The sequence below is a fragment of the Lathamus discolor genome, chromosome 4, assembly GCF_037157495.1.
Source record: "Lathamus discolor isolate bLatDis1 chromosome 4, bLatDis1.hap1, whole genome shotgun sequence".
Lineage (NCBI taxonomy): Eukaryota > Metazoa > Chordata > Aves > Psittaciformes > Psittacidae > Lathamus > Lathamus discolor.
Genome location: NC_088887.1, coordinates 99209667 through 99226507, shown reverse-complemented (window position 1 = coordinate 99226507; position 16841 = coordinate 99209667).

The following is a 16841-nucleotide window of genomic DNA, read 5'->3' as shown; positions in this document are numbered from 1 at the left end:
AAACAGGCTGAAGCTGCTTCTTGAGGCTCGGTGTTAGATTTGAGAGGCTGCTGGTTACTGAGCTGCAGTGGATCTGCCTGGAGAGAAGCCCTTGAAATGGCAAGCAGCATCACCTCCAGAGCCTCCTCTGAGTGCACAAGTGGGGCCATCTGAGCCTGGATTGAGCAGGGAGCTGATCTGGAAAGCTTGCTGCAAATTCCAGGAAAATGACCTCTGCTGAGGTAACCTTTGCTGAGTTGAGCATCACTGAGTAAGCAGCACTCCAGCACTGAAGGTTTTACCCCAAGCTCTCTTAAAACTGTAAATTCATTGTCTGGTGGGTTCCTAGCCCTGCCTTAGCTCTCCCTTGGTAGTTGCCAGTACAGAGATCTGCCCATAATCTATTTCTCTCTGTGCCACCAAACCTTGCAGGGATGATGCCAGTAATTTTCCAGGCTTTCTCCCCCCATTCAGCTGACACCAGCTGCTGCTGCATCACCGAGGGGGCCACAGACATGACAAAGGTGAGTAAACAAAGTGCAGGCTGATCAGCAAACAGCCTTACAGGTGCCTCCCCGTCATGGAGCACATCCTGCAAAGCCCTGGATTGTCTTTTGTTTCCTTTGCTTCTCTCATGTCTGATTTTCGTACTTATAAACATGCAGATGCAACAGGGAAATTTAGGAAATCGGTTTCTAAGGCAACTGATTATATGATGATGCAATTACCTTATTATTTGAAAGTCAGGGTGCCATGCATTGCAATAAGCTCTTTCCAAAGGGGAGAATGAAAGTTTTCATAATACTTACCCACACAAAAGCAGCACAGCCTTAAAAATTACTTGCCTTGAGAATACACCAGGAGTGCCAGAAGCCAACAAAATCCAGCTGCTTTAGCTGTAAAGTGAGTGGAGGAAAAATCTCTTTGCTCTGATGCTGGCAGGATGAGGGAGCAGGCAACACTCAGTCAGCAGTGTATGTCACAAAGTCCATGGGAAAAAGCACATGAGTAATCAAGCAGACATCCACCTATGATTACTTTTAATTATGAAAAAGAAAAATCTGAGCAGCAAACATGCAGGTCCTAGGACCCAAGCATTGTTCCTAAATGCAGTGATAGAGATGACATGGACCCATGGCTGTGTTTCTCTGAAGCACTTAACTCAGATTAACTTTGGTTTTGAGAGATCATTTTCCTGCACTTGAGCCTGTCTTGCTGTTCTAGATCCTGCCTTTCCCCAGTTTGACTTCCTGCAGCTCTACTACAGGCTTTTCTCCTCCTTTTTCCTTCCTCCTTCGTGGTGTCTCTTCACATGTTGCTCCCCGCCCCTCTAACTCTATACAGTCTCAGGCCAATCCAGCATTTCTCTCACTTGAATGGCGCCCAAAGACAAGGTCTCTGTGTCAGACCTTTGCCTTTGACCTCCAGCTCCCGCTGTGCTGAGGAGGGAAGGGACAGGAACCAGCTCAGATCATAGAATCATAGAATAGTTAGGGTTGGAAAGGACCTCAAGATCATCCAGTTCCAACCCCCCTGCCATGGGCAGGGACACCTCACACTAAACCATCCCACCCAAGGCTTCGTCCAACCTGGCCTTGAACACTGCCAGGGATGGAGCACTCACAACCTCCCTGGGCAACCGATTCCAGTGTCTCACCACCCTAACAGGAAAGAATTTCCTCCTTATATCCAATCTAAAATCTATATCCAATCTAGATGATGGGAACCTAGCCAGTCCCCACTCAGGGTGGTATCTCCTGCCTCTTCCTCCATGCCCATCCTCAGCACATTCAGCCTCTTCACAGCCTGTAGGCCCAGGATTTGCAGCCCAGGTTCCTGCTGCCCATGCTTCATGCAGACCTCCCTTATTGGAGAAGTCACCTCAGGTCTGCTGGTGGCTCTGAGACCTCTCTCAACCCAATGACGCTTGCAACTCGACTGCCTTTGCCAGCTCCCACTGTGAGTTTCCATGCTTCTCTGCACAGATCTAGCTCCTTCCTACGTGCCAGGAGACACATCCTGGCCGTTTTTCTTGGGCTCTGTTTTCAATGTTTTCCTTAATAAGTCCTCACACTGCTCCTTGCTCACAAACAAGTCACAATTATTATTTCTGGGGCCCCAGAAATGATTCTGTGAGAATCAATCAAAGTCATCAATGTTAGGTGTTGTCAGGAGATGCCAGCTGTAGCTGTGCTGCTCCTGAGGGCTGCTGGGTTGCCAGAGGTAGGGACCCCATGCCATTGGAAAGTGTATGCTAAAGGAAAAAATGATGGAAGAAGCACTGCATAAAGCATTAGCTTGCTGCTTTTGGTCCAGGATGCCAGAAGCCTTGTAAAGGAGCGGGAGATGTTAACCTGCTGTCCTGGGCTTCACATTGCCTCTCTAGACACGTGTTACTGCCCTTCTGCAGCTGCACAGGTGGCATTTGAAGCGATTGTTTTGAATAGCTCCAAAACAAAAACCCCACTCGGGTCAGGTCTTACAGGGGGTCACAGCACCATGTAGGTCCTGAGCTGTGTGCATGGCGTCAGGCTAGCAAACACGGGCATTGTGTGCTCTGCCAGAAAAGTTGGAGGTGGTGGTATCCAAACTCACTGCAGAAATATCTCCTGAGGAACCAGGCTGGCAGAGGACTGCAGAAGGCCTGCTCATGGTGCTTGCACCACCTTGCTGCCCAGTAGCTTCCCAGAGCCAGCCCAATGTTCCAAGGATGCCCCAGCAATGACTCTGCTCATGCCAGCAGAGGAAAGCTGCAGCGTGTTCTTTTGGCTATTTGAAATGGGTCCTGTGTTTGGCTAAATCCACCATCTCCAGAACTTAACTTGCCACTGAACCTTCTTACAGGGAGTAGAAGGTGTGAATCCCCCTTCATGCAGTTCCTTGCGGGCTGCAGCGGGTGGCTGGCTCCAGGATGCCCTTCTCCCTGGCGCCAGGGCAGGGCTGGCATCATCTGCTGGCCATGCACTGTGCTTGGGCACAAGTGTGTGCAGCTGTGCGCTTGCTGCAGTGATTTCCCAGCAGGCCAGGGAGGAAAAATGGAAAGCAAAATGAAATTGCAAAGCCACGCCTGCTCTGTGGGAAATGCTCAGGTAATGTGAATAGCAATGGAGACAAGGCAACCCCCTACGACTTTCTAAATAGAGCCAGCAAGCGTATGCAACACTAGTAAAACTAAAATGATCATCACCTTCCTCTTGAGGAATTCATACACTTCTGAATTTATTTTTGTGATTGTAACATACTCCGCTCTTTTATCCTTTTTTTAAAATATATATAAATGCAGTATCTCGTAACACCCGTTTACTGCAGGGCTTAGGGACTGCAGTTTTACCAAAGATGGCAGCTTGACTGCAGCCAAATCAGTACCTAGATGCTGAAATCCAGTACAGTAGGCACGGCCACAAGAAGGTCCTGTGGTGAGAAGCAGGAGGGAAAAAGTCAGTGGAAAGTGAAAAGGTGGTAGAAAAGTGGCTGGGGAAGAGATTAAGGTGTCTGAGGTAAGTAATCCCATGTGGGCGGCATCCTTTATGGGTGTTTCTGCCCAGGCAGCCCCTGGGCTCATGTAAGGGGCACTAAGTCCTGATCCCCTTAACGCCTCTCAAAGCTCCCACACCTCTAACCCCTTGGGTTTACTTGGGCTGTGTTTCTAAAATGGCTTTCCTCTTCTGACATTCTTATTGAATAATATGGACTTTGCAGTACATGAGATGGGAGTGGCTGAGCCATGTCTTCTTTGCTCTGCACTCCTCAAAATGGGAAGCAGCTCAGGCCTAGAGGCAAGAACAAGGTTTGCTTTTAGCTATCTAAACTAAAGTCTGTTGGCTTCATGCATTGCCCATGGTGTTTTACTGAATGTTTTATGATGCTTCATGCCGGAGCAAAGAGGGTGCAGGGCTCTGACCTTAGCACAGTGTTTCCCACCCATACTGTACTGGGAAGCAGATGTGCAGGGCCACCAGCCTTACGGTCAGGTGCCCAGCTGTGCTTCAGGCACTGCGCATTGCCAAGGACAGCAAGCACCCACCACCACAAACCTCAGGCTCACAGCACAGCTCAAAGGACCATCTTCACCCCACAGACCATGGGAATATCCAGGTGCAAAAACAGTTTAATTCAAGTCTCTCCAAAATCGTAGACAATGTCAGGAACTTCCTCTGCTCATTTCAGCTCTAAACTCCTGCCCTCATATCACCCTCCTTAGTAAGTTGTCCCCTTTAGCTGTAGTTGCAGTGAAGAGTTCACTCCTAAAGCCACTGATGTTTTATTCCTAGAGGCAAACGTGACTCGACTTTTTTGCATGCTTTCTGGGAAACATTGGCTCTGGTTCAGCTCAGAAGGACTCCGAGGTGCCTCAGCAGAGCATCCCAAGGAGACAGAGCTCCCCATAGGGTCCAGTTAGGTGTTCCACCTTTATATATTTATTTTTCTGATTGTAATGTACTTCCCTGGCAAAAAATAGTTGGAAGACACTTTTAGATAAAACTCAGTCTTTACTTTCATTGTAATATTTATTCATGGCAATAATTATGGGTTAATTAAGATGGTCTGTCCTCTTCCAACTTTTTGTGCTCTTGTAATGACTTCCATATACAGATGGAGCTGTGCTGAAGTTCACACTGAAGGGTACTGCAAACCTGTACAGTTGTAGGATTTTTGATATGCATTTTTATATTGCATAGGTGTCAGATCTGAACCGAGGCTCAGTAATAGAAACTCACTGTCATTGAATTATGTGACAGTGCTGAGCCCTTTACAAACTCTCCTGCTCTCCTATAATTTCATTTGTTCCTTTGTTTTTAATCCAGGAGTTGATATTTGCACTAGGCTTTTGTAACAGAGTATTGTACAATATCGTGAGTGCTTTCCTTGAGAACATGCTAAATAAATACAATTGTGGAGTCACAGGATGGTTGAGGATGGAAGGCACCTCTGGAGGTCATCTGGTCCAGATGTAGCCCATGAAGCCTGGCTGATAGAGCAAAGGTGTGATCCTTTTCCTGCTTGTGGCACTGCAAATCAGGAGTTAACATTTCCTGTCACCTCTAGGATGCAGACCCGTAGTTAAGCCTGAATTGATTTGTTTTGCCAATGTGGTTGGACTGGGAGGCAAACACCAGAATTCCCCAGAGCATCTCAGAAGTAAAGCTTCACCTATCCCCTGGTGATCTGGACTTACAATTAGTACAGGACTGATTTGTCTTGCAAAATACAAGCTCTCATTTTGCACGGCAGTGCAGTATTACTCACAGAGAAACGCTCAGTCTGGGTGAGACCTCCATAGTGCATTCTGCCACCAAGTTTCTTGCCATCCACAGACTTGATGTGGGTGCAGTCCATCCCCTTCTCCAGCCACTGAGAGGAAACCAACAAGACGCTTACAGAACATGGGAAAACACCCAAGCATGGACAGGAGGTCAGCGTGAAGTCAGGAGGTACGTCACTGTAGGGAAGGAGCAAACCCTATCCAAAACCTGAGACACAGCCTGGCCAGGAGACCCCCCGTTACCTGCACACGGTAGCAGCACACTCACTGATTGCCACAAGCAGTGCCAAATCCCATTTTCCAGGTCATCAATCTTACCAGTCACTGTAAAATGTTATATAACTCAGCTCTGCTTGATACGCAGCCTGCATCACATCTCTGCAAGGCTTAAGCCAAAGATCTGGGCAGATTTTGCAAGACCAGATCTAGCCTGCTAATGAGTGCCTCATGATTTTTGTAGTGTGGTTCAGTATGTGCTGCTCCCCAGCTCTGCAAGAACATGCCTCATACACATGTGCTGTGCAAGGACTGCCAGGCATCACCCCAAGAGCCTACTAAAGCAAGCTGCCAAGCTTAATGTAGCGGGCTACCCAGGTAAGTGATAGAAGCACTTTTATCCAGGTGAAGGAACAAGTTACTTAGCTTTCTGTTTCACTGAGATTGTAACAGGACTGACACTGCCTGCAGTGCCCCAGCCGTCCCCTCATCCTCTTCTGATGGGAGAAATACTCAGACCAGGGTGACGGATAAACATGGAGGATGTGCCCGAAGGACAAACTTGTCACTTTGAAACCCCTGAAGTTGTGTGCCTTGTCAGTGCACGTCCCAGTACATCCCTTAGGGCTGCTGCACAACCCATGAGGTCATGTTTGTGCTCTCTGCACCAGCTTTGCCTAAAATATCAACTCACATCCATTCCTGGTCCTCCATGCTACCCACTGTCTTCAGCCCAATGTCACCCAACCACGCGGAGCTCAGCTGTTCCCTGTATCTCTTCTACACATTTTCCTATTTGGAAATTATGCAAGAGGCGGAGGATACATTCAAGATGGGTCAGTCCAAGAGGTAAAAAAATGAGGACAGACTTACTGGGACCAAAGGTCCTTTTAAGCAGGAATTCCAGTGGTCTCTGAATGGAGGAGGAAGCCAACACACGGGAAAGAACACAAAGATGGGGTGGGAGGACAGTGTGTCTGCCCCTCAGGCAGCTTACCAAAGGCAGAAGATTTCATAGAATCATAGAATAGTTTGGCTTGGAAGGGACCTTCCAAGGTCACCTAGTCCGCCTACGCAGCTGGAGGACATAGCAAGCCTACTGCAGCTAATAGCTATATGAGACTGTAAAAGTAGGGATAATCACACATCTTCATACCTCTGCATGCAGACTTCTTTGCTGCCTTTTTTTCCCAGTATGCTGTATGGGCGTAACAGCTAAAACCAGCACAAATGCTGAAAGCAAACCCTCCACAGAAATAGCCATGGGGCTGCACATGCAGTTTTCTCCTGCAGGACCAGCTGGCCAAGGGGACCAACCACACCTGAGAGATGCGAGTCACTTTGCCAAAGCACCGATAGACAGCACTCACATCTGGTGATGTGGCCATGGCTCACATCTGCTTGGAATTTAGATATGGCTCCTGGTCACAAAATCTTTCCTTCCCCGTCTCTGCTAGCATTTAATATCTGTGCAGTTCATACTCACAGACACTTTAAAGCCCTAGCCAGTCACCACAGGCTAACGCTGCATTTCAATATCTGGGGAGAACAAATATCACATTATGCATTTGGGATAAGAAAAATCTCTTTTTGCCTTGAGTTGGTTGGACAGATGACTAGCTGGTATGAATCACAAATGCTACAGTCCAATGCATAATTCCAGATTGCACGCGGTATTACGGCACATGGTTATGTTCCCTGATTTGACGGCTTATTTAACTAATCAGCACAGCAGGAGCAGTTCATTTCAACTATTCCAATAAATGAGAGCTCTGTAATTTGCACATGCAGCTGTAATAGTTGTAATGCTCCATTCCTGCTGCGCTGCTTAGTTACATAAACCATCTAGTCAGAATCAATACTTATTTACTGTACCTAATCAACACAGTTTGAATTACAAACACGCAGAATTTGCATGTAAGCTGAGTCGCTGAGTTTTCCCTCAGGTACTGGTATCTGAGGGTTTCTTAATCCATTCAAAAAGGCATGAAAGAAGGATGTAAAAAGCAGTGGAATAGCAAACAGCCGTGTGAAGGCTTTGTTAGCTCTTTTTGTGGGAAATGCAGGGATTTGACATTCATAACAAGAGGCTGCTGGAAACCACGGAGGAAATCCACAAGAGCAGCCTCTCCTCTGCTGCAGAAACTTAGACTAGTAATTTCCAGGCAGCTTTCAATTACCAGCGGATGGGCTGATGGACTGGAGACAGAAGGAGCAGACGAAGGTCCGGATCTCATCACAAAGCATTCGTCAGCCCCTGGGGCAGACGGGGGCTTGTGAAAACCTCCGTGACACATCAGCACTCTTATACTGCAGCCAGTGAACAGCGCTCCCAGAGGAGGCCTGATTTAGAAATGATCCATCATGTTCATTTCCTACCTGATATCTAATATACACCAGTGATATAGCATCCTACCTAAAGCTGGTCTTGTGTAACACTGCTCCTTTTCATACGCTCTCAGGGCTGAGCTCTTATCAATACTGGTATCAGCAGCGAAAGACAGCTTAGGCAATGGTTGACCACCCACTTCACAGCCTCTTCTGGTGTCCTCCATAAGATGCTGGCCCCAGTGTTCTCGAAGTGCTGTGTATGGTGCGCCCGGGGTGAGATGGGGCGAGCTGTGCTGCGGGCAGGGAGGTGTCTGCTCTCATGGGCAATGGGGCTGCTGGGCTAGGTGGGAACTGGGACTTTGCTGGACCGGCCGAGATGGTACCTAGGATCTGCCTGCCTTCCCCTCTCAATGCATACCTTGAAAGACTGAAATAGCACTGTGCCCTGTGTCCATTGGAAAAGGAACTGGAAAATTTTGATTTCCAAGATAACTTCCCAGTTTCATAGAAAGTAGCAGAAGGGAGAGGGCAAAAGCTGTAAAGGAAAAGGATTTCATCCTCAAAAAGACGTGGTTTTGAACTCCCAGTTCCCAAACAGCTTTGCTGTGTCATTTTGGGCTTTATTTCGAGTCAAGATTTTTTTTAAAGTGAGTATTTTTCTGGAGGGATGCACAGCCAGTTTGTCACACACGTATTTAATCAGAGCAGGTGGAAGGCAAAAACTGGTTGTTACTGTGAGCTCATGTGCCTTCACATGGCACATCTGGGGCTGTCTTCCAGAGCTGGCTCCAGGCGTCACGGTGGTCTATACAAAACTGAATTTTGCTGCCCAGAGGAGGCAGATGAAATGAGATTGCCTGGGGAGGCAGGTTTGCTGCCCTGGCTACCCTGGGCTGGTGTCCCAGCATAGCCCCTGCCCCTTTTGGGGAGCAGGGAGTGTGGGAAGCTCTGCTTCTTAGGGTCCCCAATCTTGGTGCCTCAGCCCTTGAGCTGAACATCCTGAATAGCCCACCTGCACTAAGCACAGGCACCCAGACCCATTTGCAGTTGAAAAAAAGGATGTCTGAGATGTCTGTTTGGGATGACAGTGATGGTACAGGTCACGGGGCAAGTTGCTAGGTCTGGTTCATTGGGCATCTCAAATGCTCACCTATTGAGACCCAGTCTGTAAAACAGGGATAAAAAGAAGACCTTTCCTGGGAGAGGAATTGTTGGGTGTTGTATTCATATGTTCAGAGAGCACTAAGATACATGGATGGAGCATGTGGACTCAAAATATCATGTTGAATTTATTTGCTCCCTTAGTCTCCCTGAAGCAGATTATCTTCTCCTTGCTCTTACTGCACCATAGATCAAAATATCCTGCTATCATAGCACCAAAATACCTTGCAATCCACATACGTATCTCCCTCTTTGTTTTTTCCAGCAATGCTGAAGGACAAATGTGGCAGCCTGCTCTCCTAGGCTTAGCAGGGTAACATGGCAGAGCCCCAAAACCAGATTCACATGCCAGGTCCCTGTTAAGCACAAGGGCTTTAAATGGGGGCCATCCCAGCAGACAAAGGGCAATGCCCCTGATACAGAAGCAGGTTTTGTCTCCGAGTTACTGAAAGACTTTAGAAGGCAAAGGCATGGCCTCCACTTGCTTTACCCAATAAACCACACAGAGAACTTTTTTCCTAGCACAAAGTGAAGTATTTGAGCCTGTGAGCTCAGGAATCTGTGCTTGTATGGCAAATACAGCATCTCAGTTGTGCCTGTGAATGTGAATGTCTTCTAGGAACAATTTTAAGGTCAGCATGTAGAATGCTATGTCCCAGGGTTAATTTTTGCTGTTACTGGATTTGGCATCCTGTGAGGTACCTGCCATGAACCTTGCAGCCCCCCCTGCCCGTGGCTGCAGAGCAGGCACAATGTTGGATATCTGCTCCAAAATCCACCAGAAACCCCTTCAAAGCCTACAGCATTGCTAGCAATAATTGCACTGTGGCACCTGGTTGCGGTTTGCTTTCACAGCATCCCATAACCTGAACATGTGTCCTAGCTGGGCTTCATCAGATGTTGGACAAAACAGAATAATCTGAGCACTTCTCAGATCTTGGCTTGCTCTAGTGCCCACAGTGTTTAAACCCTGTGATCAAAAGAAACAGATTCAACATGAGCCTGGACAGATATTGCACCAGCAGCTGCTTTTTTTACCTTTCCAGGATTTTGTTTGATGGTCTCTGCGTGAGTTTGAGGAAAAGCTCTTGGCAAGTTAAGAAAATCAAACCTCAATATCACTTTGGGTCTCAAAGGACCCCCTCCCTTAGCACACAGGTGAGCTAGTACATATTGAGGCAGACAGTTATCCTCGTGCAAAAATGTGTTTCCCAGTATAAGTGCACCCATACAAATATGCGTTTTCTCAGTACACGAGTACGGAGGAGACCTGCCTGGCTGCATGGGTGCAAAGCCTTGAATGCGGGCCAGAGGGCTTGTGCCTCTTCTTTCCTCCCCGTTTTCCTTATTTGCTGATGACTTTCTGCATTTGCCAGTTTTGCAGCATTATGGAGCCCCACAGGCTGGTACCACAACCTTAAAGTACATTGCAGCGGCTATTTGCATCTTGGGTTTGGCCTGGTGCACCCCTAATCCATGACAGAAAAATAAGAATATAAATACAGCATAAATATAATAATAGCATAAATAATATAAACGCCATGATTATGAATATGATAAATAATATTTGTAATAGAGATGAATGTTATGAATGTAAATAATTTCATTCAAATAATAAAATTTAAATACATAATGTGAATATGAAATAATACAATATAAAAAATAGCAAGGTCTGGCCATTTCGCTGGTGCTTCTTGTCTGCACACAAGCACTTACCACATGGGAAAAGGGCTGGGTAAAGTTGCAGTTTAAACTGAGACCCACTAAATGAAGTCTTAGTTTTCTAGATGTCCCTGATCTTCTTGTTCTGTTTCTTCCTAGCAGGACAATCATCCCCCTCCCTCTTTCAGTCCTCAAGCGGTTTCCTGATGAGTAGGGCTCATCATTCCAGGGAATAGGAGCAATACCCTTGACCAAATTTACCAGCACAGCCCAGATTCCCTGTAGGGCATCAAGTGCTCAGCAGGAGTGGTCGGTTCCATCCCTTCAGGAGCCATCCCACACAGACTGAGCAAACGTGAACCATGAATAAATGTAAAAAGACGTCCTTTAGAATAAATAAGAAAATACAGGGGGAAAAATGAATACATCAGTAAAACGCAGAGGGCAGTATTCTCCACAGAGCTCCTGCTGGCTCCTGTGGTGGCTGCCCAAGCCTGACCTGCCTGGGTTCCAACAGAGCCAGGGGCTGGGAGCAGGGAGTGCTTTGTGGGTCTGCGAGTGCTCATCAGAGCAAGCCCCGCGATGGGGCCGGCACTAACCAGCAGAGGGCAATACCAATATGTATTTTACACACTGAAAAGGATGGAGGATTTCTTCCTCCCGAGTGCAGAGGGTGGATGGTGAAGAGAGGTTGGCTACTGGGACACGACCTGACCAGCACTAGCAAAGCAATCTTCTCGGCCCAGGCTCCAGTTTCCCCTCTTTCCATGGGCACGACCATGCAGTGAAGCCCAGCTCCCAGTAAAGGCATCTGCCCCCATTCCCTGCCCCTTTCACCCTGGCATGTATGATGGCTTCTTGTGGAGCTATCTGTCCTGCACATTTGCTGGTTTATTATGATCCTGGTAAGGAATGAGCTCAGACTCTGTAAAGTATCATTTAATATGGTATTTATTAGGCCTAATAATATAAATAAAGAAAGAATATTAGAGGTAAACTAACATCTCCTTAGCTGCTGGGAACCTCCAGTTGTGCAGCACCAAACCAGCCTCCCATCAGGTGCAGCACAGTGTGCACACCTCATCCATAAAAAGGGTTACTCCATTTTGGTCATTCAAGCTATTACAGGATTTTCTTACAAGAAAACAGCTCTGTTCTTCATTTCTCCCATCCGACAGACAGGCTGTTCACATGAGAACTTGCTGCTGCACTCTTAGGTAAAGGCAGGGCCACGCAGGGGGTGTAATTGTAGTGCTGAGTGAGAGTTGCCTGCAGGATCCTCCACTGCAACACCTGGCTGAGTCTGCCCTGCACTGAGCCTGACGTGCAATGTGGCGCAGCCCTGGAGCCAGCTGATACGTGTGGATCACTGACTTCACCTGTCAGGATAACTACAGGCACTGTCTCCCTTCTCCCTGCTTTCCAGAGGACTAGTTGTCATGTTAGTGCTTGGGCTTACCCCGCAGCTTCAGATACAGATAGCTGAAAAATAAGCCTAGGAAAAATCAAAGCATTTAACAATGTTTTCATCTTTTGTTGCTGTTTGTTTCGCACAGCGAAGAGTGTTATGTTTCCATGGTATGCTGGTCCCAGTTTTTAAATAGCTGGATTTTCCTCCTGACAAAGCAGAAATGCTATCAGTCTGAAATATACCTCCTTCATTTTCAGCTCACATTTCTGCCAATAATATTACATATACCTATTTATACATATTTAATTCTATGTCTCTATCCATGACAGGCGAGAAAGCAATTCTGGCATGAATATACTTGTTGACATGCTGGATCTCCATTTGCTTGAATAAAATTCCCTCTCCAGACATCTGTCTACCCATCCATCCAATTACCCATCCATCCACGCAAGCAGAAAACCCCATAAAACTGCTTGCAGAAAAACAACCTAAAAGGGGTACAGTTTATTACAGTTGCAGCTGTAATAAACTGTAGGTAACAGAGAATCCTATTTTTAGATTTACTTTTTTTGACAAGCCATCCGCCTCTGGTTTATGCTGTATTGCCGGTATATTTATGATGGGAAAACCATATGAAGAAAACACCTAGTTGTTGGCTGAGCAGTTCTTACAAGCTCAGTTTGTTCTAGTGTTGCTGTTTGCCTTCTGAAATATAGGAAGGAGTCAGAAAAGATAACTTGGAGAGAAATTCTGCTGAAATCTTTCATCTGGTGTGATTTTATTCAGATATATTAAATAAGAGGAAGATAGTTCTGCTTTCCAACAGAAGTTGTGTAGGTAAGAAACCTAAGTGTTAAAAAATGAAGTTTGGATTATGGATAAACCAGTTACATTTTCTCTGCTTTTACAGCTCTGCTGCTGCAACCAGAAAAGGTCGAGCTTTCCCCAGGAAGCCTCTTCCAGTTTCACACTTGTATGGCTGGAACCCTGGTTCAGTATATGGGGAAGACATATAACTGCCTTTCACAGTCCTCCTCATTTCAACACAGTTGGTAGCTATATCTTCCCTTCTTTTAGGGCAGCTTATCTTCCCTTCTTTTAGGGCAGCTGGACCACCTTGAAGAACCCAGGGTTTGGACGGGGGATGTCTCTGTTCATTGTTGCTGAAATCTGATGAGTTTTTACACATTGTTACTGAATTTTTACCCTAGCCCAAGCTTGGAACCATGAAGAAGAAACAAGTGAGAGATGAGTATCTCAGCAGTAAGATCCATGCCTCAGAGTTCCTCAGGATTTGTGTCATTAGCATAACATGTTGCTAGTAAATGGTGGAGGGAAAAGCTCTGCAGTAATGCTCAGGTGGAATATCTGGTTAAATCTTCCAGGTGCAGAAATTACACAAAATTAAGTCCAACAGATTAGTTTATCTCTGGAGAAACTTTTAAGTAAGACTGCACATTTACTTCTTCATGTGGTTTTGGCACTGCAGACCAGTAGGTCTTATTGTGAAGGTATTAAAAACATACCTTTTCTTTCCACTTGATCCACATTTCCTTTTGCTTGACTGGTTGCAAGTTTGTGATAGAATATAGGATACCGCGAGAATACTTGAACAATGCAAATAAATTTTGTTGGTATAAAATCGTCCATTTTCCAGCATCCTCCGCCGTCTGCCCTGCCTTCTTGCATGCATTATAATTTCTTAGCTTCTCCTCCCCCCAGAACATGACCGAAAATTAATGGCATTACACTCTTTGCCCCTCGGCAGGCCTTTGCCCCTCTAGCACCTCCCCGGGCCTGATGGGTTTTTCCCAGCCACCTCCCTGCTCTTCCAGCAGCGCTCTAGGTCTTTCATGCAACACTGAAGGACTCCTTCCCTTTGGGTGGTCTCTGCTTCTCCCTTGGGTCCAGCAGGAGGAGCATAATAAACAGCAAGCGATGGAGCTTGCTGGTGGGAATTTCCTCCTTCATCAGCTCTTCTGAAGCCTCTGCTGGGAAGGGTCTTAGCCAGGCCAAACGCAGAAGTGTTTGCAGGCATAAGTCCTCATGGAGATGATCTTCCACCTTGTTTGGGCAGACCTGACATCAGAGGGACCATTCTTACCAAAATCGACATGGGACACACCACAATACAGTCCTGAGCTTGTCCTGCTCCCTTGTCCTAACATGACCCAGGAGGTTTTCCATGGTTTATTCCTGATGAACCAAAACCATTGAGTTGCTGATATCTCCATTATAAGGAAGTGAGTAGACTTCCTCATGGGTCTGATACTATCCTTAATCTAAAATAACTTTGTGTGCTGCAAGACAGCTGTGAACATCACTTCTGCTGGTCCCCAAGGGTTGTGCCGTCCCTGGGCTGCTCTGGGTTGGGTCTCCTCATTAGTTTAGGAAGGATAGCTCGTCTGTTGAAGCTGTGGCACCATACAAATATACATCAGAAAGACAGCAGAAAAACACACAGGTGATTAGACTTCAGGGTCTTTGGTTTAAACATTAAGACTGTAGCACATTTCAATGCATGTACCTTACGTTGCCACTAGAAATATGAGTTAAAGACTGGACAAAACAATCTTACAGAGTCCTACAACTTATTCTCTAAATTAGAGAAGCGGAGTAGTTAAGATGTAAAAATGGAACACGGTGGGCTTACACAAAGGAAGTCAGTTCCCTAGCAGTTCCCAGAATTTCCAGGGCAGTTTAGTGCAGGCACATCACAGAGCCTGGCACTGGGGAAAAAACAAACATCTTACATTTCAGTCCATGCCTTTCAGCTTCCAGTAGCGATGATGAACTCTGGCCAAAACAGTTGTTTGGGAATTTATGATCAATCAAGGTTATGGGGCCTTGGCCTTAGGTCAGCAGGTCTCCAGGTGGTCATTAATGTCTATGAAATGCTCTGCATCTCTTGTATTGCTGTTTAAATGATGAGTAACTGTGAATTACAAGAATGTCATTGCCATATATCAAGTGGTTCAAGGTTGGTGAATCTGAAATAAATTAACAGAGGCAAGCTGAGCTCTAATTAGAAGTTTGTTGCCATTCACCTGTACTTTGCTGTTTCTGTTGCAGAGCTGGTGGCTGGGCTGTACTGAGCACTAATGTGATATAAAGCCTGAAGTGCTTTCCAGAAAGCAAAAGAAAAGAGGTGCTGAGAAATACAATGCACAATTATCTTCTGCAGCGCAGTTTATTAAACAAGGTCTCCAGCCTCTTCTATCTGATACATACTTTATATTGGCAGCGTGAGTCTTGGAGGAGGGTTCAGGCATAAAGACGGGGGAAAAAACAATAAAAGGGAAAGACTATTTTGCATAGTTCTCATCTTCAGCAAAAGAAGAAAGAAAACATTAAAAGAAAGTATTTTAATACATTATGCACTCTCAATAGCAACTAAAACTGTTGTGGGAATTCTTAACTTTGTGTTAAATTGGCCACAGTGCCCGAAGTGATACTAACACCATAATTTAAAGTGGGGGGAAAGAACCAATGAGAAAAGGAAGCTGCTGTGAGCCGTGTTATTTACTATAATGAAAAGTTCAGTGCACACCTCAGGAAAAAGCCAAGGCAGTATTGCATATGCAAAATGCTTGTGGCCCTATATTGAAAAAAAGATGTGAAATTTCCCAACATCGGGTGTACAACTTTGCCTGAGCCACCCTTCTGCAGGGCACCTTTATCTGAGACAGTTTTGTGTGTGCATGCTTGATTGGACGCACCAAGCAATTTTGGCAACTAAGATACCACTGACCTCTGCTGGGAGGAATCAGACACGTTCAGCTTTTGTCATGGGACGTGTGATGTTCAGATGTGGTGAACATTTCCCTTGTCAGGGGCTGACACATGTGTATATGCAGGTATAATATATACAAATCTATGTGCAGTAGCATGCACCTTCTGTCCTTGTTGTCACTGCAATTTCCCAGGTGGCCAAGCTGTGCAAACCAGTAAAATCCATCCCAGTACTTACAAAAAGAAATTTTATTTGCAGTGACAAAGACTTAAACCACATAAAGAGAAGCATCTCTTCCAGTTTCCTGTAGGATACATCGTACACATTCACAAGATTCCCTGTGTCTTGTAGACGTACAAGATTCCCTGTGTCTTGTAGACGTACAAGATACGGGGAATCTTCTGTCTTCTAAGAGCTGAAGGGTGAGGAAGGGATACTAAAGACCTGGCTTGTAACTGATGCGAATGAAAAGCAAAGGTGTTTGTGATGACTGCCTCATCTTCCAGGTGGCTCCTAATCAACACATTGCACTCAGCATGAGCAGTAGAGCTACAGATATGTAAAGTTTTAAACTGGCAATGCACAAAATATGTGGGGAAGAGAGATTGTGCAAATAAAAGAGCTCAAATAAAGAAGTAACATAGAGGAATCATCATTGTTCTCATTCGGGTAGGTTTAGCATTGAATTGTTTTGCAAGTAAAGAAAAAAGATCTTTCTCTTCATGCCATCCAGTGAAGTTGTGTCCTGTCAGTGGCTCAGAGAAGAACACAAGCTGGGAACAGTCCATTGGAGTATGTAGGCAGGAAGAGTCAGAGCTTATAACCTGAATTGATTTGTTCACTTGTAATGAGTGACATGAAACAATTACTGCAGAGTAGAAAACAGATCAGATGTCGCTGCAATGGAGTAGCAAAAGAAATTCAAGATACCATACAAAATTTTGTTCAACAATAGCTCAGGTTGAAAGCGGTATTGGCCATACAATTAACAGCACACAGAAAGGACCACATCCGAGGTCTGCTTTGCCCATGAAGAAAAGTCAGTTTATCACAGAGCAACAAACCATCCAGATTGAACAAAAAAA